This window comes from Barbus barbus (assembly GCF_936440315.1).
Source record: "Barbus barbus genome assembly, chromosome: 4".
Lineage (NCBI taxonomy): Eukaryota > Metazoa > Chordata > Actinopteri > Cypriniformes > Cyprinidae > Barbus > Barbus barbus.
The window spans coordinates 7,871,850-7,897,207 of NC_136732.1; the positions used below are offsets into that span (position 1 = coordinate 7,871,850).

Genomic DNA, 25,358 nt, shown 5'->3' on the forward strand with positions numbered 1-25,358 from the left:
GGCTGTGGTGTGTTTTTAACTTTTACATGTCTCCATTAGCAAAGCAGTACCATGATTATGACAGTAACTTTCACAAGAAATAAGCATTTAACAATTGTTATAGTATTAAATCTTTATATATTAACAACATTACTAGTTACTAAATCTTCAAAGTACATAAATAATCATCTTCGTGAAAGCAGAAAATAATATAAAGCAGATTTGATGTTATCCAACAGGGCTGCTTTTTCCAAAAGAATCTTAAACCTAAACAAACTATAAAAAACATTATAACAAAGCATCAGTGGTCTTTACAATCTATGATTGGAAAACGCAGCCCGTGATTTGATTGTGATTATTATTCCTTTTTATTTATTTATTTTAATATGGTTTCTTTATAAAACGTGCACTCATGAATCATTCACAACAAGAAGACTAGCAATATTTATTAAGAAAGTAAACCAAATCAATTTTGATTGGGTCACTTAGTTTTGAATGACGATTTGAATGATGAATTTTGTTAACTGGAGGCTATATAAATCTAAATAAGAGGCTTTTAACAGCTAGGTAACAATAGCGGGAATGTTTGGTTGTGCACACATTGGATGCAGCTGTGTCAGTGAACTCGGGTGGCGCCGCAGCAGCAGCCCGCTCCAGCATCTGTGCACAGGATGTGATGTGAGGCTGCAGTCATGTGCATTGTGTTGATGAGACAGACTGAACACCGCTGTTTGGGGGTCTGGAATTGTTATGATGGAAATGGTGAATGTCAGGATGAGTTACTATTCCTGATGACTAACAATGAAATCTGTTAGCTCATCTAATACCAAATCAGTGACTGCTGTCTCAGAGAGACATTTTCAAACAGTATAAAAGCTTTTCAACAGAGCTGAGGAGTCTAACAGAGATCCTCTGCAATCATTATTTGGCCTTTTTGACACTTAAGGTAAAAGAGTTGAGGAAATGAGATCAACACACCTTGTGAGTCAGATGAACCTGCATTGCCCACAACTGCATGTATTGGAGCACAAGTGCTAACTATTAAGTCAAGCTGGAAGCTTTATAATGACATGAATTGTCATCTGAGAGATGCTCGCTGCCCATATGGGGGAATGCAGTGACATCCTGTGAGACTGAATGAGGGGATTGGATTGGATATGATTTATGATCCAGTCTGCAGTACTGATCGCTTTCTGTCTGGACTCCCTGGAACAATCCACAGATCAAATACATCCTGAACTCAATTATACAGAGATATCAGTGAAAGAATGTCTCAGATTTTCAGCCTAAAGTCTGCTGCCACATTGCAGTTCATTCTGGTCAAGAATGCACATTTAGGCAGAAAGAGACTATGACTGAATTGTGAAGCAACCAATCATGGTTAGATTGAATAAGTGGAATCTAAGCTGGGGTAAATTTTATGTTTCATAAGAATGAAGAGAGTCTACTATGAATTATTCCTTAGATTCTTGAAAAGGATTTATTTTTAAAGCATTGCTAATAAAGAGAAAAGGATCAATGTGTGGGTTTGTTGTTGATAACAGAAACCCCCCCCCAAAAAGTTAAGTTCTGGACCAATTCTCACTATTAACTAACTAATAACTACAGCTTTTGCCTCAATTAACTTCTAATGACTGCTTATTAATAGTTAGCAAGGTAATTGTTAAGTTTAGGTATGGGGTCAGATTAAGGGATCTAAAATATGGTCATGCAGAATAAGGCATTAATATGTGCTTATATCAATCTTTTTTTTCCAATACTTAAAAACTGAGTTGTATAAACACTCAAGTTGTGTATTTTATATCAAATTGTTAATATCATTAGGTTTCTATTGCAATCTACAACATATTTTGTAATAAAAACCTGCTTTCATGAAAGATTTATTGAAATATACATTAAATCATTAAGACATCATTAACAAGTTAAGCAAAAATTTAATGAATATGTAATATTTGCATGTAATATTTAGTGAAATTCCCCTCTCAAGATTTATTTACTGTATTTTTGCTGAAATGTTGGTGCATCACTACTAAATATCTTTCAAAATATATGATGCTTTATATTAAGTGTCTTTAACTACTATGTACTTATGCACTTGTGTACATTTTCACACTTGTGCAGTTTTTACATTGTACTTATATTTAAAAAATACCTTCCTCTAACTACTTATGTAATTAATTTCTTTAGTTACATCTATAGTTACACTGGCAACCCTACCCCTAAACCTTAACCCTCCCTTAAACCTAACCAGACCTATATCTTTACCTATATCATACCTCAATAGCAGAAAAAGTTAGAAAAAGTGAAGTACACCGCACCAAACAATTTGTTTCTTTTTAATGTAAGTACATAGTTATAAACAATTAATATAAAGTGGGGCCGAGACCATTAACTCCAGTGATTACTTCTTCCACAGAAGTGTTCAATCTAGCAACCTGGAAACTTGTAAACATGACTTCGGAAGCTGCATAGTAGCCAAAAACAGGTGATTTGGATTTCAGTCAGAATGTGCGTGAATGTGTCAGTGATAAGGCTAACACTGTGACCGCTATATCGTGAGCTTGACAGAGCATCGCTTTCATAAACCTTGTGACACAGGGTAAACTGTAGGTGCCCTTGACTCACCTGTTGCTTCATGTCAGCGTAGGTCTTCTCTGAGCTGAGCTCCACCTGCTTCTTAAAGTTCTCCAGTGCACTCTCAGCCTGCTGGGCCTGAAGCCTCTGACTGTCCTGAAGACGAACCAGCTGCTCCTCTTTATCCCTACAACATAAAAAAAAAAAAAACACACACAAATTGCGTCACCCTGTGTATATACATGTGCTTGCATTATTCTTAGAGTGAAAGTTCTCCTCACTCAGCTTTGTTTCATGTGCTCTAACATAACTGAGACGGAAAACACGTCACATAAAAGCAGCATGTTGTGCTTTATACTTATTTTTTATCAGCTGATTGGGGAAGCATTTTTGTGTTCACACCGAAAACGTCAACGCCCATCTCAGCACACAAATGTGTGTCGATGCAAAACAAACAGCATCTCAGACTCATGTCTGACAACAACGCGGAGACACAACCGCCAAAAGAGCTGTCAGATGCAAGCCAGACTGCTACAAAGAGCTTGTCAACCTGCTTTCACTGTCTACATGCATGAATGTGTGTGTATGTGTGTGTGTGTGTGTCTGCCATTGGCTTTTAACTACCTTGTGTTAATGTTGCAAATGGATTGCCATAGAGACTGCAAAATGAAAACAAGGGGACAAAGTATGAAGTCTGCTTCAATCCCCACTGTCCTCGAGCAATGTTGTGGCAGTGAATGAAGAGGTATCATATCGATCACAAGTGCAGTACGGAGTACCTCAAGGCTCAGTACTAGGGCCGTTACTTTTCACGCTTTACATGTTACCCTTGGGAGATATTATCAGGAGACGTGGTGTTAGTTTTCACTGTTATGCTGATGATACTCAGCTCTATATTTCTTCGCGGCCCAGTGAAACACACCAAATTGAGAAACTAACGGAATGCATAGTCGATATAAAAAACTGGATGACGAGTAACTTCTTACTGCTAAATTCAGAAAAAACAGAGGTGTTAATTATCAGACCTAAAAACCCCACATGTAATAACCTAGAAAACTATCTAACACTTGACGGCTGCTCTGTCAATTCTTCTTCATCAGTTAGGGAACCTAGGTGTGCTGTTTGATAGCAATCTTTCATTTGAAAGCCATGTTTCTAGCATCTGTCTACCTGCTTTCACTGTCTATATCCATGAATGCGTGTATGTGTGTGTGTGTGTGTGGCACATCTCGCCCTCCCTCAAACGAGTGTAATTACTGTGGTAATTACTTTTCATTGAGAGAACAATTCACCAGGGCCTGTGAAACTACATATTAGTACTTCATCAAACAAGTTAACCAGCATATCCAAAAAGTCACCAAATTAACTCTAGTAAAGAGGAAATGTGAATTAAAATATGTGCCATGCAGTGATATGAGACACAAGACATTTAATACAGTTTTACTTAAAACATATTTTGGTAATCACGATTTACAAAAACAATGTAAAACATAACATTTCAATAATACTGTTTGTTTTTACACAAAACATTACAAATATGTATAAAATACATATATACTTGTATATATAAAACACTTTCTCTAAATGAACATCTTCATTAGCTCAAGAGAAGGACATCCTTCTTTAGTTATCGTCTCATTTAGTGTACACATACAAAACAGGCATAACAATAAGAGGAAATTAAAAACAAAACAAACGCAAAAAGAAAAAAAAAGTTGGGGACCTTTTTTCTTTTTCTATGGCCTCTTTTCTGTGTAATTTTGGTCTCTCTCATGTTTGACATCAAAAGATCTAGAAATTGTTTCTCCCTGACTGTTGTGTAGTCTGTAATTATTAATCTGTCTTGCAACATGAATGCTTTCAGGGCAGAGCACACACAAAAGAGCCTTCTGCTCATCTCTGATGTGGAGCAACCAGCAGACAAAAAAAAAAAAAAAACACTGAAAGAAAGAAAGAAAGAAAAAGAAAAACAGGCGTCTAAACAAGAAAGAAACAAGAGAAAGGCGAAGCCACAAAAATAGCTCTCTCTGAACATTTTGAGACGTTCTAGAGAGAAGAAGGAGCAGCTCATTGCAAGAAAAAGAGGATTAGTTAGTGAGTTAGAGGTTTTAGTTGGTGGTTCATTTCTGTTTGGAGAACTGTATTTACCTTGGCATAGTTGAATAATAAGGGTTCTGTACATGGAAGTGACATACCGTGAGCCTCAAACACCATTGTTTCCTCCTCCTTATATAAATCTCGTGAATAAAAAATGCCACTGAAAAATAGACGAATCAGAACATAACACCGACTGTTACATAACAGTCGGGATCAATAATAGTTACGCCCCCAACATTTGCATATACTCACCCATGTTCTATGCCAGCCGCCAGCCAAACCATCAGAAGTTCTGTAGGCAAAAAGGCGAAAATGGCAGATCATGGAAATAAATGTTACTTTACTTTTGTCATTTAGCAGACGCTTTTGTCCAAAGCGACTTACAAATAAGAAAAAGTAGCTAAAACTAAAAAGTTACAACTCTATAAATACTATATACCCACATATTTAAGAAAATAAAGAAATTAAATAAATGTTATGTTCCAGGTTGTGCAGGGGGTGTGAAGTGCAGGGATGGGTTGGTGTCTGTATTCAGTAAGGCACGGAAAGCAAATAACGCGCTCTAATAAAATAACACGAGCCATTAAAGGGACATGGTTAGCTCCTTGCTAGCTGTAGCCTTTTACAGTACATAAGATTTCACTTTCCACATAAACAGAGTAAGGAGAGATGCCTGAGGATGATGGCGAATGATTTACAGATCTTGTGCACCACTGACAAGCATCTCATTTTGTAAAATGTGTGGTAAGTACTGCCGCTCCATAATAGAAACATAGTTTGTGCGATCGCAAATCTCGAGAGTGAAAGTAAAATGCGATCGTGTATTTGAAAAGAGTTTCAATGCCCAGCATATTAATAGCGGCTCCCTGATGCCCGCATTTTATTTACAATATAATTACCCAACGATATAACTGCGTGAGAAAGTATTGAAATATATTTTCCCTGTGTTTCCTTCCTGTGAGCTACTTAAATGAGCCACACTGTGAAACAGCCAATCAGAGCAGAGCTCAACATTGAGCCGTACTGTGAAACAGCCAATCAGAGCGGAGCTCAACATTGAACCGCACTGTGAAACAGCCAATCAGAGCACAGCTCAGCATTATTATTCAGGACCCTTCCACATAAGCCAATAACAGACCGTTTCATTCTGGGGACAAATCGTAGGGGTATAAATGGACATGTAAAACTGTTTATGGAGAATTTTTGCCCTTACCTAACCCACATACCTTCTATGTAGATATCAGAGAACAATTTAAAATATTGTATTAATGCATTCTATGGCACCTTTAATGGTGAAGAATACCAACAGCAAACAAATTTGTTTAAACACTCAACATGAAACCAAAACTGCTCCTTTTCACTTTCTATAAATGTGCTCTGGGTTTCATTGTGAAGACTTAATCAGTGAACCCTATTCCAAAGAAAACAAGCTACAGATACTCAGCTCTATATTTCTTCGCAGCCCAGTGAAACACACCAAATTGAGAAACTAACGGAATGCATAGTCGATATAAAAAACTGGATGACGAGTAACTTCTTACTGCTAAATTCTGAAAAAACAGAGGTGTTAATTATCAGACCTAAAAACCCCACATGTAATAACCTAGAACACTATCTAACACTTGACGGCTGCTCTGTCAATTCTTCTTCATCAGTTAGGAACCTAGGTGTGTTGTTTGATAGCAATCTTTCATTTGAAAGCCATTTTTCTAGCATCTGTAAAACTGCGTTTTTCCATCTCAAAAACATATCTAAATTGCGACCTATGCTCTCAACGTCAAATGCAGAAGTGCGAATTCATGTGTTTATGACCTCAAGGTTAGACTATTGTAATGCTTTATTGGGTGGTTGTTCTGCACGCCTGATCAACAAATTACAGTTGGTCCAAAATGCAGCAGCTAGAGTCCCTACTAGAACCAGGAAGTACGACTATATTAGCCCGGTTCTGTCAACACTGCATTGGCTCCCCATCAAACATTGTATAGATTTTAAAATCTTATTAATTACTTATAAAGCCCTGAATGGCTTAGCTCCTCAGTACTCGAGCGAGCTCTAATCACATTATAGTCCTCCATCCTGCGTTCTAAAAACTCTGGAAATTTGATAATACCTAGAATATCAAAATCGACTGTGGGCGGCAGATCCTTTTCCTATTTAGCACCCAAACTCTGGAACAATCTATCTAATGCTGTTCGGGAGGCAGACACACTCTGTCAGTTTAAATCTAGATTAAAGACACATTTCTTTAACCTGGTTTACACATAACACACTAATACACTTCTATTATTCAAATACGTTAAAGGATTGTTAGGCTGCATTAATTAGATCAACCGGAACCGGGAACACTCCCCATAACACATGATGTACTCGTTACATCACAAGAAGAATGGCATCTACGCTAATATTTGTCTGTTTCTATTCTGTTTCTCAGTCCGTGTCCAGATCAGATGGTGGACCGGCGCCGGGAGATTATGTATGTGGCCCTGATCGTTGGCGGAGGCCGGACACCTGGATGAGCGCCAGAGACAGATTCCCAGTGAGGACCCCGCCACTTAGACAGCCATCGGGAAAGACCACTGGAACCAGTTGAGCCCTTACAATCTGACTTTGCTGCAGTTGTAATTGAACTGCTGGCTCGTTTGGCCAGAGGAGAACTGGCCCCCCGACTGAGCCTGGTTTCTCCCAAGGTACTTTTCTCCATTCTGTCACCGATGGAGTTTTGGTTCCTTGCCGCTGTCGCCTCTGGCTTGCTTAGTTGGGGACACTTCATTTCAAGCGATATCGTCGACCTGATTGCAAAGACACTATTTAAACTGAACTGAGCTGGATGATGACATCACTGAATTCAATAATGAAATGCCTTTAACTGAAAATCTTTTTTTTTTTTTTTTTATCTTTTCATTTGACATTATTGACACACTATTTTCCTTTTTTGATATTGTGCAGTTGCTTTGACACAATATACATTGTAAAAAGTGCTATATAAATAAAGGTGACTTGACTTGGCATAAATAGTAAATTTGAACTATCACTTGAGATTTTGGAGGTAGCAAATTGTTAAACACAGAGGAACTTGAGGGTCCCCATTGCAAATCTAGCCTAGTGACTAGTTCTTCTACGGTATACCTTATAGACACCGCTGGTTTATACAGCTTTCACTGTTTTTTTTTTTTTTGTACAATTCCCATCCATAGTCAAACCGTTTAAAGGATTGGTTCACGCAAAAATTACAATTCTGTCATTAATTACTCACCCTCATGTCATTCCAAACCCATAAGACCTTTGTTCATCTTCAGAACTCAAATTAAGATATTTTAAGAGCTTTCCCACCCTCCATAGAGAGCAATGCAACTGAAATGTTTCCAGGCCCAAAAACGTAGCAAGGACATCGGTAAAATAGTCCATGTGACATCAGTGGTTCAACCGTAATTTTACAAAGCTATGAGAATACTTTTTATGCACAAAGAAAACAAAAATAATGACTTTATTCAACAATTTGGAATGACATGAGGGTGAGTAATTAATGACGGAATTCATTTTTGGGTGAACTAACCCTTTAAGCCTCAGACTGATGCATAGATTGAATCTAGAGGGGCTTAAAGGTGGGTAAGACTTCTTCAATGAAGCACATAACTAGTTCATAGATTATGAAACATTATCCTTAGGAATTTTCAACTACTGTCCATTTGTCCAGGGTGTTCCCCTAACCTGCGGCCCAAGACACTGCTACAGCATCACTGAGACCCTACAGCAGTGGACGAGTAGATTGATGTTTCTCAACTTGTTGGTCTTTGGTTGTTGTTTGCATCTTTTTTTTTTTATGTCTTGTGCCATGTATGCCACACATTAAAGATGCCATGTCAAGTTATAAAACTGAACTTCAGTCTTCATCTAGCTGCTTTGATCTCATGAATGCAAAAACCTAAATCCCCCTATCTGGCCTGTTATGTTAATAGTTTTACATGTTGGTCCTTTGCAGTTCAAAGGTAATATTGATAATATCAGTACATTTTAATGTTTGATTTTAAGTTGTTTGGTTTTGTATAGTACATACTTTTGGTATAGTACTTCACTGTGTCAACACTTGGTATGAAACATTGTATCCTGAAGCAAAACCAGCTGAGAACCACTGGCCAAACCAAACCAAAAATAGTTTATTCAGTAATAAACAACATCCATTAGGGCTGTCCCTGGGTTGAAAATCCAGTTGCTAGGAACAGTATACAACACAGATCTACACTTAACAAAAAGGTTAATATATTCTCTGCATTGATTTTTCATAGGTGGTTTACCCATTATTTTAAGTCTTAGGGTTAGAAGAAAATGTCCATAAACTAATGTCCTGGCAGAAAATGAACAGTACCTATTTTTTTCTTACAGTTTATAATAAGATCTATAAGTGAGCATCATCAAGTTTCAAAAAGGCAAAGGTTCATCTTATGGTTTCTATGTAGGTGTACTGCTGTGAGAACACAACAAAGGCTGACCAAGGGTGTGGAAGTGGAGAAGAGCAGAGCAGACAGTCCGTCACCATCCATCACAGAGAGGGGTTAGATGAGAAGGCAGAACGAGGAAGGACAAATAAAGCAACGCGGCAGGGAAAGGGGAATGCCAGCTCCGCAGAGGCCGTCGGCTTTGGCTGGGGTTTGTGCTCGGAGAAGAGTGGAAGACGAGCAGACTCAAATTAAAGATGTGCCGTCAAACCAGAGGAAATCCTTCTCATCCTGCACTCTTTAAGGGGATTTTTTGGGGGAAAAGCAGAAGGAAGGGACTTAAGGAAAGGGCGACAGTGCTTCCGCCTAGCCACAAGTCAGACAGGAGGGTCAATTTTCCAAACCTCCTTAACCACAGGACGCCTTCAATGTGGAGAGCAGGACGCTTCGATGGGGAGCTAGTACTGTAAATAAGACTGGAGATGCTGCTAATTCAAATGCTATGGCCACACAAACACACCCATTCATTTTCATCCAGGCTGCATTCAACCCGTCCGACGCCTGAGTTTCTGGCACCCGTGGCCGCAAAGAACCTGGGCTTGTGACCTTCAAAGCACCCGTCCTGTGATGGATGCCACAATAAACCCACTTTTGTCTGACTGTACAAAAAAGGACTAACAATTTCCCCCAAAGGCTGTAGATTTACATTGACACATTAGTGACAACACATGTAATAAGTGTTGGGGAAGACACTTGCTAAACATAGAAAGATAAAAAACAAGCCTTTTGAAAATTACTTTAGAATTTAATACATTAAATAAATAAATATTACATATATCAGCAGTTTTGCCTGCAATATACTTCTTACAAAAACTTGTATATTTGCATTTGATATTTGTAAATGCTACGCAAAGTAAAATGCCCTGTGGGGACACCCATTTTTGAGTCATGAAAAGGAAGAAAATAAAATAAATAAAAACTAATTTGTGGAAATTAATCTGAATTCCCAAATCCCAATTTGTGGTACTAAATTTTAAATCAAAGACACTAAAATATATTTTTAAGCACTCCCAATGTGACACACAAGAAGAGATCCCAAAATTTAGGAAACTAACAGAAAAAAATTCATAATAAGCCAAGTCAATAATGATAAGGATTTATATCAACCCTAAATTATTTTCTTATAGAATTTCACCAAATACAAAACTCAGTATTTTAGAAAACACAGCTCCAATCAGAACTACCATAATTCCTAATGGAATAAAATGAATTGCTCATGAGCAAAATATTATAATAAACACAGCTCTAATAAAAATTCCACAACAGGACAAAATATTCTGTGGAAAATCCAGTTTAACCAATATTACCTTCATTGAGTCTAGTTGATTCTAGTTTGATCCCAAATTGGAGTCAATCTATAAATTCTGATAGAAAGAGAGAGACAATGAGGCTTAATTTTATATTGGAGAAAAATGTGGAATATATCATAAATATTCTATAAATTACTGAGCATTTGAGCAAAGACATCTGGCTGAAAAGCTGTACAAACTCCAGATTATAAACGCAGCATCTTCATATTAGACTCACACTTGGCTAACACTCAGTCTCTGTGGACGTGGGCTATAAACACACTAGGAGAGACATATGGATTCCAGGTGGATTACACCTCTCCACACCAGTGTGAAGCCAAAGGCCGTCCACTCCATGAGCTCATCATGATGGAATGATAACACATCCAGCACCAGATCAAAGCTGGGGCCCCAAAAGAGGCAACACATTAAAGCCAGAGAGAAAATGCAAAGCTGAAATTTCCAGCGCCCTCAAAAGAGGAGTGCCTCATTCCTCTGTCCCCAGAGAGCCAGAAACACACAGAAACAGCCTCGCGCACTTTACGACTGACATGCAAATATGCACCATTCCAAAATAACAGCAGCCGCTGCGTGAGCATGCAGTCTTAACACCCTGCACTCATGGTCAAATATCCACTTGGGGTTCGAGGAGATGGCCAGTTATTGATTGAGATAGGAATTTCTTGTTTGTCATTTAATAACCAATGTAATGCAATCTCTAGTAGTGAGGAAGTTCAATGTCAAATATGCAATTTTGCCAGCAATTTCAGACTTTGTTCTGAATAACATGCTACAGCTGCAGAATACAGTATGCATACTAGGCAGTATACACACATTTTCTGTATATGCATATAATATCAACATCGTCTACATTTGACAAAATGTGTAGTATACTACAGATTATACTATGCTGTGTAAATTATCCACAAATGCAGTGGGAACGACTTGACAATTTACACATATTCCTTTCCCTACACATCACACTTTGATTCTAACTTCAACCAGGACCAGCTACATTTGCACCTGACTCCAGCCTCTAGTTGAGCCACAGTAAGGGCATCTTCCTCCTCAAACTCTCTCATTCCCTCACCCTGGAAATTTTTTTTTAAGTGGGTGAGTGGTAAAGTTTGGCTACCTGAACTAGTTAAATGTCAACTTGGGTAAAGGCAAGTTAATTTACATAGCACATTTCACACACTTTATAGAGAGAAAATGTTACACACTGCAAAAAATGCTTTTCTTACATTTTTTGTCTTGTTTCCAGTCCTAATCTAATGATTCTTAAACCAAATCTTTTCTCTTTTTTTTATTTCAGAAAAGAAAAAAAGTCAAAAATGAAAATAATCTTGTTTTTGATTTGAAATAAGATTATTTTGCTTACCCCATTGGCAGATAATTTTGCTTGTTTTAAGGAAAAACTCACTCAATTTTGACAGACTTATTTTTTTCTGAAAACAAGACAATTTTTACTTGTCTAGAAAATGCTTCTTGATTTAAGAATTTTTAGATATTTGGACTAGAAACAAGACAAAAACTCTAAGTAGGAAAGCATTTTTAGCAGTACACCATTCAAGGATAAACACCTTTATGTGATTAAAAGACATTTGAGCGACAAGTACAGACTACAATCAACAAGGATTGTTGTTAAGATGTTACATGAACTTAGTCAGGGCAAATAAACCACTGTAAATCTTAATTTCAGCACTCAGATTTTTGAAGTAGCTGACGGGCTAAACGCGAGGTGTTTCTCCGTATTGAAACAGGCTGTTACAGGCTGACACCTAGCTATGGCTTAGCACTGCCTCTATTTGAGCTGAGTGATACTAATATTACTATACATTAAACGGTATGCTTTACTTGTAGGTCGAACAGTTCTCAAATTGACTTCACGTCAGAGTAATAGCTTACTGATGTGAGACAAACGTTAAGGTCGAGACTGAGAAGCATTTTTGCAAAGGGTAGTGAACTAATGTAGCGATAACGTAACAATCTTCATAACTATCGCAACAGCAGCCTCACGAAAAAAAAAAAATTATAAAAAAAAAATAAAACATCAGCCTTACGCGGTAATCACCATTTAAACTGGAACACCATCATTTACAGCAGATACAAATGCATTCTGTCCGAAATATGGACAGTTGCCTGCATAGCCAACGATACGATACATTTAAAGATACATATGAAGCAGCTACCGACGCCGTGCGATCCGATTTCGATTCGATTCAACACAATGCGATTCAATGCAATACGATGCAATGGGAAAAAATATGATGCTAATAAGTATAGCGCATCTACTAAAACATCTACTATTAATTATAATGAATTAATCGTTTTTTACAAATGCAAATATGTTTGAAACGATGCATCGCAATATGAATGCCAACTTGTATCCATTGCACACTTTTTTTAAATCGATGCATCGCATCGTCAACTTTTATGCCGAAGCACTGATGCAAATTGGCAAATCTTACCATCCCTAATACCTATAGTGGCTAATAAATCGGAAATCTTGCACATTCAAAGAAAATAGCTTACTTTCAGGTTAAAAAATTAGTTGGATAGTAAGAGACGAAACATAAGTAATTACAGACGGATAATAACAGGATCACACATTCTAAATGAAATATATCATGAAGTCATGAGAATGCGGCATACTACTGATTGAAATTCAGTAAGTAGAAAGCCAGTATTCCACTCCAAACACAGCCAGATAGCCTCCAAGTACAGGATCATGAAATCAGCATGCAGCTCAGTGTGCCAGCGATATGCATTTTTCTTCTTTCAGACCGCCTGCATGCTGTCAAAAATATTCCCTTCAACAAGCTTTAATGGTGAGAAAATATCTTGCAACTGTTTGTGAAATCTGACTGTTTACCTACTAAAAGTTTTTTTTCTTTTAAATTTGGGATTGACCCAAATAGACGTGCAATCACTTATTTGACGTAAATAAAAAAAAAGCACAGAGTTGCTCATCAGCATTGATTGTTGCGACAGTGTGGACCACCAGGAGTGTGTGCTGCTGAATTAGTGAAGTGTGTGACTCTTGGGTGGGATTACATTCAGGGACGCCTCTTAATTAATGTAATTCCCAGTGCAAAAGACACATTCAATGACACACACCATAAACCTCCTGCTTTAAGTGTGAGGCAATTATTCAATGATGTGGTTTGCGTATGATACAAGAAAACAACATCTGCATCCCTTTAAAATTTCCAGAGGAAATTCCAAACATGAGGAATTTGTTCGTAGTTTTCATCTTAGCACTGAAAGGTTATTCCTGCCGTCCCGGATGATCAGTGTGTCTGTATGGCGCCCCCTGAAGGAAGAGCAGGTGTCTGCAGGAAGCAGGGGCTGATGGTATGCGTGTAATGCTCTGTGGAAAGTGTGACTGTGCTCAATTTAAATGCTTTCAGATGCATGAACCAGCGGGCTGTTTTCTCCATTCCTATGCAACAGGGCACGCCTCCCGCTTCTCTCCTAGCAACAGCGAACGAACCCCCGCCGAAAGGCCTTCTCTCAATGTGTTTTTGGACACTTTGGCTTCATTAATTTATAGTAATCCTTCAGAACATCAGGCATGTGTTAGACACACATGTATGCAGACCATAACTCATAATCAATGCAAAGTTAAAATGAAGGGGGAAAAAATGCACATAATTGCAAAAAACTAAAAACAGATGATGGGAATAAAAGTGTGTTCTTGCCACATATGCAGCTGAATGTCATGTGCCTGTAACTTCTCTGAAATTCAGTGTGTTTGCGGTGTTTGGTGATTTGCACAAGCATCTATTTGAATCAACTTAGCAGGTCAAAGCTGAGATCAAATTTCAATCACCTATCCACAATCAAGAGTTTAAAAATGAAAGCGTCTACACAGCAACACATGAGCTGTTTACCGCCAAGAGCAATACTGCTGACTTTCAATCATGTAGCACTCAAGAACTGACTCATCTTTATGCTGCATTCAACATTTAACGCTTAAACTGCATTCAACATTTAACTAAATGCAGTATATTCGAGTGTAATGGAGCGTTCACACAGACAACAATTAATCAATGGAGGTCACAAAGTTGCACTGCTGGTTGAAAGTACACTGCTATAGCCATCTATATCAAGCGGATATAGTGCATTTGCAGTAAAGCCCATCACTGTTGCTTGTATTGACACATCAGTGATATCTGCATTTTAACCCAATAACATTTATTTTCCTTTGGCACTAATTTTTGGTTAAACAATTTGATTGCTATCATTTGTTTGGCACATCAGATGTGAGTGTGCATGCAGTGTGCTCTGAATGTAGTAATCCATCCAGACATGCAAAACAAAATTCATATACTATATTATGCATGATGCAAAAATAGTAAGAGTAGTATGCCACTGCAAACACACCCTAACTCCCTGACTCTCCCTGGCTTGGAGCATCTCAGAATGACAAAAATACATATCCAAATTAGTCTCTTCTATGTCTGTAGGAGCGCAGCAAAATCATGTTTTGGTAGGAGAGGAGATCTGTGCCAATTCAAATGATGAGTTTAATCTGCGCTTCATCTAGGGAATGCAACACTATCGTCTTCAAAACGAGGAACAGAGTTTAGGGCCAGCTGGTTTATTTTCTTGCCTATTCTTATCCTCCGTCTGATCCAGCGGGACTGCAGTGATTAGTCCGTTTGATGTTGGCCTCTGAATCCCCAGGGATGTGCCCCCTTCCCTTCCTCCCCCAGCAGAGCTGGACTGGGCTGCAGCCGAGACTCAAAGTGATCTGCAGCTGCAAACGTGGGACAACATAGCCGGGCCAAGCACATATCCCTGTGGCACTCCCCTCATGTGAGCGTACACTGACAATCATGCCGCATTTTAAGACAAACATTTTGCAGTGATGGGAACTGAATTGGGCTGTTTAGGTGACCCGGCCATCTTGCGGAATGTGTGCTTAAACAGAGATTGACACAAAACAAGCACGCATCTCTCCATGCAAATCCAAGTATGAATGGAAATAATCCTGAGTTCACTGACTTGACTGGTAATTATTAAAAGAGACGGTATGGGTAAATAAAAGCAGCAGGAAGGGACAAGAAAGGGTCTTCAGAGGCTTTCAGCTCTAAGAAGTTCTTGCATTATCAAAATAAAACCAAGACCAGTTTGAACATAGAGAGCACAATGGTTCGTCATGTATATATATTTCCTCTGATGATCAAACAGACACGCTGATAAAAAAAAGCTAACTTTGTGTTTTTTTTCCAAGTGTGGTAGCTCACTATGGTATTGCCATAGCAACATAAAGTTAAACAATGCACCAATTCTCATTTGCATTGGGAAGGGGGTGGTTCTTTTGAAGGGAAGGGGGCTCAGACAAACAAACAGCACACCAGCTGCTTGCGTCTACACGCATGCATGTTTAAATTCACACGCGCATATCAAAAGGGCACGCAAAAACAACAAAAGTCTAAATACTATATAAATAAAATGTACATGCAAAAATGATGCAAGTCGTGCTAAATATTACATACATTTTCACAGCCTCTCTGTAACACATATGCACATGAAAGTGTGTCCAACATGCCAGCCTGCTATAATGCGGTGAGCAGCCAGCACTTTATGCGGTTTCATCTCGTTTAAATTTCTCCGCTCATCCTCTGATCTCCGCTATCAGGAGGTGCTCTCTTGATGTGTGTGCTGGCTGGCCGTTTGAAGTTCTGCGCTGACTTTAAAGCGGCCAAAAGACCCTGAACGGCAGGCAGGTAGCAGACCAGGGATCCTGGGTGCTCGTTAGCCCAATGACTGTTTAATTAGCTCGATGAGGACTGCAGCGTAAATGCGCTTGCCTATTGACACAAATGGGCATCTGTGTTGTTCATTGCTCATGCGAGGCTAATTTATTCATCCTAAGCCGTGTGTGTCTGGCGCACTAACGGGTGTGCGTCAGATAACGGCACTCGTTTCATCTCAACACTTTAAAGCAACGGCAAAGAAATTTTTTTCACAATTCGGCAGATGAAAGGAAGCGTTGTGCGATACGGAACAAGACATGCAAAATGTCCTGGAACAGTTTTAAATTACATACGTGCCAATGACAGCCAGACCTGATTTCTTTCGCTTAATAGTTGTCTCATTTCAGTTTTTTTTTTTTTAACGAAAGAGGCAACAATAAACTGCTGTAAGCTTTGTAATGCAAAGGAATAAAATATGTTGATGAAAACACATTTCAATTTATCCTGGAACAAAGAGACAGCAAAAAAAAAACAAAGTATGTCATGGAAATGTTTTCCTGTAAAAACTATTAATTCAGGACAAGGTCTTGTGCTCCAGGAGATGATGATGATGTCACATGTCCACTGGCAGAGTTAATGACTGAAATCTAATTAAACACGTACAGTTACTGCCAAGAGTGCGTGATGCACCAGGACAAGGGCCAAACAAACAAACAGCAAATAATGAGCTCATCTCATGGGTTGAGTCCAGCCTGATGTCATTCTTCAACCTAAATGGGAGGTTTTCCACCAATGTTTAGACACTGTAAATAATCTCACATCTGCGCCTGGTGGGTATGTTGAACGTGGCACGCAGCTTGTCAGGGGAGTTTTGCTCATTTTCCTTGAGTGACAGTGAAAAAGCGAGGCCAGACGAACTCGAACAGCGTCTAACCTGAAGTGTGCGATTCCTCCCGGCACACAAACACTGCGAGCTTCCTCAGAACGCCATCCTAACCACTTCCACATCTCCCGCTGCATTCCTGCGGTTGGGAACGGGCTCCGGGAGCACAGGCAGTAACCCCACGCTAGCTCCACATCTAAGGACTCTGCTGTGGGCCAGGAGATGGCCTTCCCAAAACAGGACTTAGAGCAGAGCCTCTTCCACAGCCCCATAATCCAGTCCAGACCACAGCATTGCTTACATTTTACTGGTCTCTACTAGCACACAACAATACTAGAGCACTGCTGGATATCACGGCTCCAGAGCAGTCAGGGAGGCAAGACTGACCAAATATTGCCCTTGGAAACTCAAATGAGAAGCAGCATTTGTGTATCCAAATAACAGTATAATAAATGATTGTAAACATTAAAACATATTATGCAAGGTTTATTGTAACAGTGCAGCTGGGTTATTATAGTGAACTAAAATATAAATGAATTCAGTTATTTAAAAAAAACTAAAAACTAAAATTTAAGTAAAAAAAAAACTGACTCATAATATTAATAAAAAGTATAATAGTATCTCAATGATACTAAAATAACACTGCAGTGTACTGTTATTAAAGCTGTATATTGTACTTGAGAATATATATATATATATATATATATTTATTTAAATAAATAAATAAATAAATAAATATATAAAAATATATATATATATATATATATATATATATATATATATACATATACACACACACACACACACACACACTCACGGGCCACTTTATTAGGTACACCTGTTCAATTGCTTGGTAACACAAATTGCTAATCAGCCAATAACATGGCAGCAACTCAGTGCATTTAGGTATCTAGATGTGGTGAAGACGACTTGCTGAAGTTCAAACCGAGCATCAGAATGGGGAAGAAAGGGGATTTAAGTGACTTTGAACGTGGAATGGTTGTTAGTGCCAGACGGGCTGGTCTGAGTATTTCAAAACCTGCTGATCTACAGGGATTTTCACGCACAACCATCTCTATGGTTTACAGAGAATGGTCTGAAAAAGAGAAAATATCCAGTGAGCGGCAGTTGTGTGGACGAAAATGCCTTGTTGATGTCAGAGGTCAGAGGAGAATGGGCAGACTGATTAGAGATGATAGAAAGGCAACAGTAACTCAAATAACCACTCATTACAACGAAGGTATGCAGAATACCATCTCTGAACACACAACACGTCGAACCCTGAAGCAGATGGGCTACAGCAGCAGAAGACCACACCGGGTGCCGCTCCTGTCAGCTAAGAACAGGAAACGGAGGCTACAATTCGCACAGGCTCACCAAAATTGGACAATAGAAGATTGAAAAACGTTGCCTGGTCTAATGAGTCTGGATTTCTGCTGCAACATTCAGATGGAAGGGTCAGAATTTGGTGTATAGAACATGAAAGCATGGATCCATCCTGCCTTGTCTCAATGGTTCAGGCAGGTGGTGGTGGTGGTGGTGTAATGGTGTGGGGGATATTTTCTTGGCACACTTTGGGCCCCTTAGTACCAATCGAGCATTGTTTAAACGCCACAGCCTACCTGAGTATTGTTGCTGACCATGTCCATCTCTTTATGACTACAGTGTTCCCATCTTCTGATGGCTACTTCCAGCAGGATAATGCACCATGTCACAAAGCTCAAATTATCTCAGACTAGTTTCTTGAACATGACAATGAGTTCACTTTACTCAAATGGCCTCCACAGTCACCAGATCTCAATCCAATAGAGCACCTTTGGGATGTGGTGGAACGGGAGATTTGCATCATGCATGTGTAGCCGACAAATCTGCAGCAACTGCGTGATGCTATCATGTCAATATGGACCAAAATCTCTGAGGAATGTTTCCAACACCTTGTTGAATCTATGCCACGAAGAATTAAGGCAGTTCTGAAGGCAAAAGGGGGTCCGGTGAGTGTATATATTTATATAGTTTGTGCATATATATTAATTGATGACCTTACTACAATCTTACTGACTGTAGTGTACTTTTAAAATAGGAGACTGTAATAATGAATTTAGTGTCACTCAGATAAGCCGGATGTACCTGAGCGAGTCCTCCATCTTGCTCATCTTCCTCTTGCTGTCAGCTCGCTCCTTTCCAGCTCGGCCTGAAGCGTCTGTAGCTGTGACAGGACAGCAGAAGTGTCAATTACTCAACACGCTTCATCAGCTCCCACCCTTCAGCATAACTAAACAGAGCTGATCTAATTTTCTAAAGGTCAGAGGTCAGCCGTGAGCAGCCGCTGGCAGGCGGCTGGCCTGCAGGTGTATACGGCCTCTGCTTTGCAGATGTGCCCTTGACAGAGGTCCGCCTCACCGTCCCGCTTTATGACCGGACCGGCCCTTTGAAGGTGGGGCGGCAGGCAGCAGCCAGGTGTCTGAGACTGATCTTAAAACTTATCTTCACCTGATTGTGTCGGCCCAATTATTAAAACAGCCTTTTTATGACAGTTCTGAAGCTTTGAAGACTTTTGAAAGGGAGCCGCTTGGCAGCAGCTCTTATAAGTTTCATAATTAGTGGGGCAATCAGGTCAGACTATGACTGTCCAGTTATGCTCCCCTTTCATCTGGGAAAACACTTGGGACCCTCATAAGGCTGTGCTTTAATAAACACCAACTGGTCTCTGCTTGCACCTGGCATTTTTGGTGATCCGATCACAAGTGCTAAATCCAGGTGTAAAGAGGGTTTAAAAGGTTTCTTGATCAGATCACTGAAATTACATACAGGGGTAGACAAAAACGCATGTGACCACATCACATTTTTAGTGGAAACACTAAGCGCCCTGAAAGTGTTCTGGAAATGAAAGTTTGAAGCTCCGCCTACTCGCCATCCACAAGTGATCAAAGGATACGCGTTTGAAATGCATGTTAATAATATAAATGGTATAGCATTTCACCTGACCATTTGTGATCGGATCACCGAAACCTGAAAATCTTAATACCAGGTGGAAACAGGGCCTGAAATTTACAGCCACATCATCAAAGTAAACTAGGGCAATTGAGAGCAGAGCAAATGCTTTTATGTCTACCTAAAAACCTAAACCTGCTTTGGTTTATAACGCTTCTGAGACGGGTGGTGATTGTGAAGAATGGTCAGTCAAACTGATGCTTAAGTTTATAACAATTGGCTCAATATAATAACTAGCACTGTCAATGTTTAACATTTGGTGTTATTAATCATAAAAAATGTTAAACTAATGTAAATGTAAATGTATAAACCACAATCACTGAGAGCAGGCACAGAATGGGTGTGTGTGTCTGTATGTTTCTTTATAATCAGTGACCACTTGCTTTGATATTTTGTTGTATAATTACATATCCAAACACATTATGGCTACTGTATAAATTTATTCAAAATATACATATATTGCGTTTGTGAATAAACTAATTACCTTTTTGTCAGTGATATTTTGTAGGTCTGTTATCTCTTGCTGCGTCTTATTCTCTCGGTCCTGAATAAAAAATCATAACAAGGTTTTCATGCAACCCATTTTACTTCTGTAATATGGCATATTTCTGATTGAAACAGGATTTTCAATAAAGAAAAAAAAAAAGATTTTGTACATGGGGAACTCATTTAAAGGGATCATATGACATTGCTAAAAAGAACATTATTTTGTGTATTTGGTGTAATGCAAATTGTTTATGCGGTTTAAGGTTCAAAGAACACACTATTTTCCACATACTGTACAATTATTGTTCCTCCTCTATGCTCCGCCTTTCTGAAACGCGTCGATTTTTACAAAGCTCATCATTCTGCCAAGCGAGGCGTGCTCTGATTGGCCAGCTATCTAGTGCGTTGTGATTGGCCGAATACCTCAAGCGTGAGACTGAAATGTTACGCCCCTTACCGTATTGTGATGCCGCGACGACACAAAAACAGTAAAACCCATTATAAACGAGGCATTTGTTGCATCCAGTGGGGACATAATTACTGATTATATTGACTTATACTGTCTTTTTACGCGGCGTAAATATTACCATGTCTGCATTTGTGATTGGAGAAACGACAAACAACAAGCACTACTTTACACTGCTCAAAACTCGCGTTTGAATAGTCAGTGGCAAATTCTGTAAATAAGAAAACGTAATTAAAGGCTGTGAGTCAGAAGCGCCAGAATGTCCTTTGTCCTTGCAAAGTTGGAATTGCCCCACTTTATACAAACAGCATTTGTGCATAGCTCGCAGGCTACTCCCAGGTTCAGGAAATAGTTTTCCGTAAACTGCGCTGCACACACTCTAATATTTGGGTTGAACTGTTCTGGAACAGTGTTGTAAATACAACTGAACCACTGATTTCTTGTTGAGCCCAAACAAAGTATTTTGCTTTCAAAACGAAACAGCGTCTCCAGGATATGGTGCCGGCGGCAGCAACAATACTACAGCGAGAATAATAGTTCCGCCTTCTTTCTTTGCGTAAACATTTGGGCGGTGTTATGCAAATCTTCCCACACCGTGACGTAGACATGTGGGGGCGTGTTTGAATGAGCCGTTTTAGGAGGGCATGGTTGAGTCTTTACTTTTATAAAGAATCTCTCTTTGGTTTTGAGACTTTAGTCTTTGCAACGTCATGGATCTTATCTATGCACAAACAGCTTGTAACACTCCAAAGAGAAAAGAAAACTTGAAATCGCATCATATGTTATTATCTTGAAAAATAACTCTATGTGACAAGTGGTTGGATGGGAGAGGTTAAAAAAATCTGAGTGTCTGATGATAAGGAAAGCAACGCAAGCTATGTATTAATAAAAAGATCATTAAGACGAATATTTGTTTTCTCTGGAATAACATGCACTGGTAAATTGTTCATAATAACAATCAACTTTGATTTCATGTTGACTATTGGCTTTTCTTAGTACAAGCGTCTGGCATATATACTTAAACTTTTCAGTCTACTTGTCAGTATAAGTCAAGTATATGCAAGTACAAATTTGTAAAGTAGATGTCTAAAAAGTACATAAAAACAGATTGAAAGTGTGTTTTCTTATTTTTTATAAAAAATTTAAGAAAACTAACACTAATAGCACAGTTGAATCATTTTTTTGGCACAGCGGTCTCAGAATAAGTTATAACGAGCTCAGTGAATCATTCGATTAAATTATGAACAAACTTAGACTTTTTAGGACAGAGAAATACCCAACATTTCTGTGGTTTCCAATTTTTTGTGGTTGTTAGAACATCTTAGAAGTCCTAATACAGCCTAATGTTAAATTCATACAGTACTATAGGAATCAACTGGGAGTTTTGCTTTACTCTCTTCTGCACTTCATGTGAGTATTAAAATTTGGGTGGCAACAACTGATCAATAATTGAGTTTCAGTTCAGTCACTTCATTTGGATTAAGATGCTGCAATAGAAAGTAGCTGTCAATGTAAACAGTAGAAAGTAAGGCAGGGTTTGAAAAAGAGCTAATATACCAGGAATCTTTCCTAAGATTGTATATCAAGTTAATTCAAATAAAAGCAATGGTCTCGGCTCAATAAAAAAATGAAGCTGTCAATTATCACAGGGAATTAAAGTGAGTAAAGCATGTGTAGGTTTGAGAGGTGAGTGAAGATGCCTTGGCTGCAGAAAGGGATCAGAAAGATCAGTCATATCTGAGCTTGTCGGGATGATCAGGTGGTTTTCTTATACCTGTGGTTGGCCTCTTGAAGCTCAGTGCTGATGGAGGCGATATGAATCTCTAACTCGGCTTTCTCTTGTGTGACCTTCTGCCGGAGCAGGTTCCCATTCTCCTCCACTGAGAGCTGCTTCACCCGAGTCTCCAGCTCATGCAACATCTGCTCCTAGAAGAACCAAACAAAAAAAGAAAGATAAGAGAAAAAGACAGAGGTGGTTCTATAGAATGGTTTATTCAAATAGCTCATACAGCACTGAATTAAATAAATATATATAATAATTTTCCATCATTTATGACAGTGCTTGCCAGCCATTGTCGGAATTTTCCAGCAATCCATGTTTCACTGTTATATGGTAGGAGGCGCTATTTTGCATCTTCTGAAATAGTACGGAATCTCTGGATCCAAGATCAGGTGAAGAAGAAGCAGAAACAAGCAATAATATGCACATGTCAGCAAGCATTCAACAGCATATAAATCAAAACTGCACATGACTCTGCAAGCTTTGAGGGTGTTGATGGACACAGTCTACTCCAACAATGATTTGATCATCGTTCTAAATCTGACATGGACGTAGTCTTTGAGAAAAATGTGATTTCTCAGCTTTTTGTTCAAAATATTGCTTTTTGAAACTATGAAACTTACCCACATTCAATAAAATGGTTTGTTTTGTTTAAAAACAGAGGCTCTGTTCTTTCATTGTGAAAATGATCAGAAATGCTGGCACTAGCCAGCAACTAAAAAAAGAAAACTGGTAGGGAAAAAGTTAATGTATAGTGCTTTATACTGTAAAATTGTTTTAAAACAATGATAATGTTGCAAAGTTTATCAGTTAAGAAACAAACTCAAAACCCAAACTTTTGAGTGGTAGTGTGTCACTGTTTCCACAAAAATATTAAGCAGCAAAAACTTCAACACTTATAACAATGAATGTTTCTTGAACAGCAAATCAGCAAATTAGAATGGCTGCTGAAAATTCTGCTTTGCTTCACAGGAATACATTACATTTTTAAATATATTCAAATTGAAATGTAATAACATTTCACTGCATTACTGTTTTTACTGTATTTTTGATCAAATATATGCAACCTTGCTGAGCATAAGAGACTTCTTTCAAAAACATTTAAATATGCTAGTTATTCCAAACTTTTGACTGGTAGCTCACAACTTTTTCAAAAGAACAGCTTGAGTGTAGTTGAACTGTTTTAAATTATGAGTAGCTTGTATCTTGACAAACTACAGCTTCACAGTAGCTTCCCAACACTGATTTCCACTACAAAGAGGCAGCAGAGAAAGGCAGTCAAGATCTCCTGAATGGGGAATTCTTCTGTAGATGTGATAGTGAAAGTTGAACAGTTCAGTAACAGTGAGCTTAAACAGCTTTCTAACCGCATTCATGGCCACCACACCATCCTCATCCACCTTCAAAGATCATCTGAGATCATCTTTCAAACAGCCTCAAATCTGATGCACCTGTGAGCCTCTGTTCTTTAGCACAACCCAGAGCATGCTGGGACTGAATATGAAAAAGGCATGTGAAGCAGATCAGCAGCAAAGCATGGCTCAGCCCTCAAAGAACACCTAGGATGGTCTTCATTTGAAAATGAGACAACCATATCTGAAGAAATATAGGAAGGGGAAAACTTTCCATGGGACAGCAAGAGCTGTTAAACCAAAGCCAGACAGCCTGCCTGAGCAGAGCACAGATACACACACACACACACAAACGCTCATGACTCATCGTTAATGGAGGCCACTGTCCCGTGCGTGGCGGCTGGAATGCAGGCTGATATGAATGATGACAGATTATTGATTGAAGATACACAGCTCAGATGATGAAAGTGGCCAGTGTTGAAAAGTACAGCTTTCTGATGGCAACGTCAGTGTCAAAACGCTGGAAAATAGGCCTTTGTTAACTCCCAGTCTGAAATGTGGCATGATCTGAAAGAGTTGGGCATGTGCTATGACCAGGGCCTGAAGTTAACTTTTTTGACCACCTGCCACAGTAAATTTTTACCAGCCAGTTTTTTTTTGTTTGTTTTTTTTTTTTTGCCTCATAAAGGTGAAAAATAGAAATCACACAAACATTATTCTTTAACTTGTAAGAATACACATTTAAGTGCTGTCAAGTTATTAACGAAATCATTATAAGTAATAATAACTCTTTTTATAATTTTTTAATCTTTTTATTCATTGATTTGCTGTGTCACAGACATAGTCATATGTCATAGTCACACCGGGATAGAAAAACAGGTATACACACACACACACCGTGCTAACTCAACAGATATAAGTTAGACCTAAGTTACCGCAGCTCGTATGTAAACACATCACACACGGACACGGCTGTGTTGATGGCTGATTTAGTCTAGACAGTTCCTGGCAACTGTTAATTACAGCCTTCAGGAACCGTTAAGCAGAACTAAATGAATATTACTGGTAAAGTTACTGGGTACCGGACATTTTCTCACTGGTTCCCAACTCCCAACATACACACGCACACACATCTGTGACACACAAACGTAGTCAGAGAAGGGCATCATGTTCTTGCCGATCGCGTGAACGTTCCGAAACAGAAGTCGCATCTTCTCAAACTGCGCTGCTTTCATGGACGTCAGTGCCTTGACCGCAGCG

General features: G+C 38.9%; 1 pseudogene across 1 annotated transcript in view; it reads right to left on the bottom strand.

Moving 5' to 3' along the window:
• LOC306867941 (centrosomal protein of 112 kDa-like) overlaps positions 1–25,358 on the bottom strand; it is a 178,908-nt pseudogene that overhangs the window by 95,182 nt on the left and 58,368 nt on the right. Inside the window, exons 12-17 of the transcript XR_013785800.1 lie at positions 22,741–22,892; positions 19,741–19,817; positions 19,151–19,229; positions 10,750–10,835; positions 4,903–4,942; positions 2,605–2,740 (exon numbers count right to left, since the gene is read on the bottom strand). The product of XR_013785800.1 is annotated as a centrosomal protein of 112 kDa-like (transcript). The remainder of the gene's footprint in view (positions 1–2,604; positions 2,741–4,902; positions 4,943–10,749; positions 10,836–19,150; positions 19,230–19,740; positions 19,818–22,740; positions 22,893–25,358) is intronic.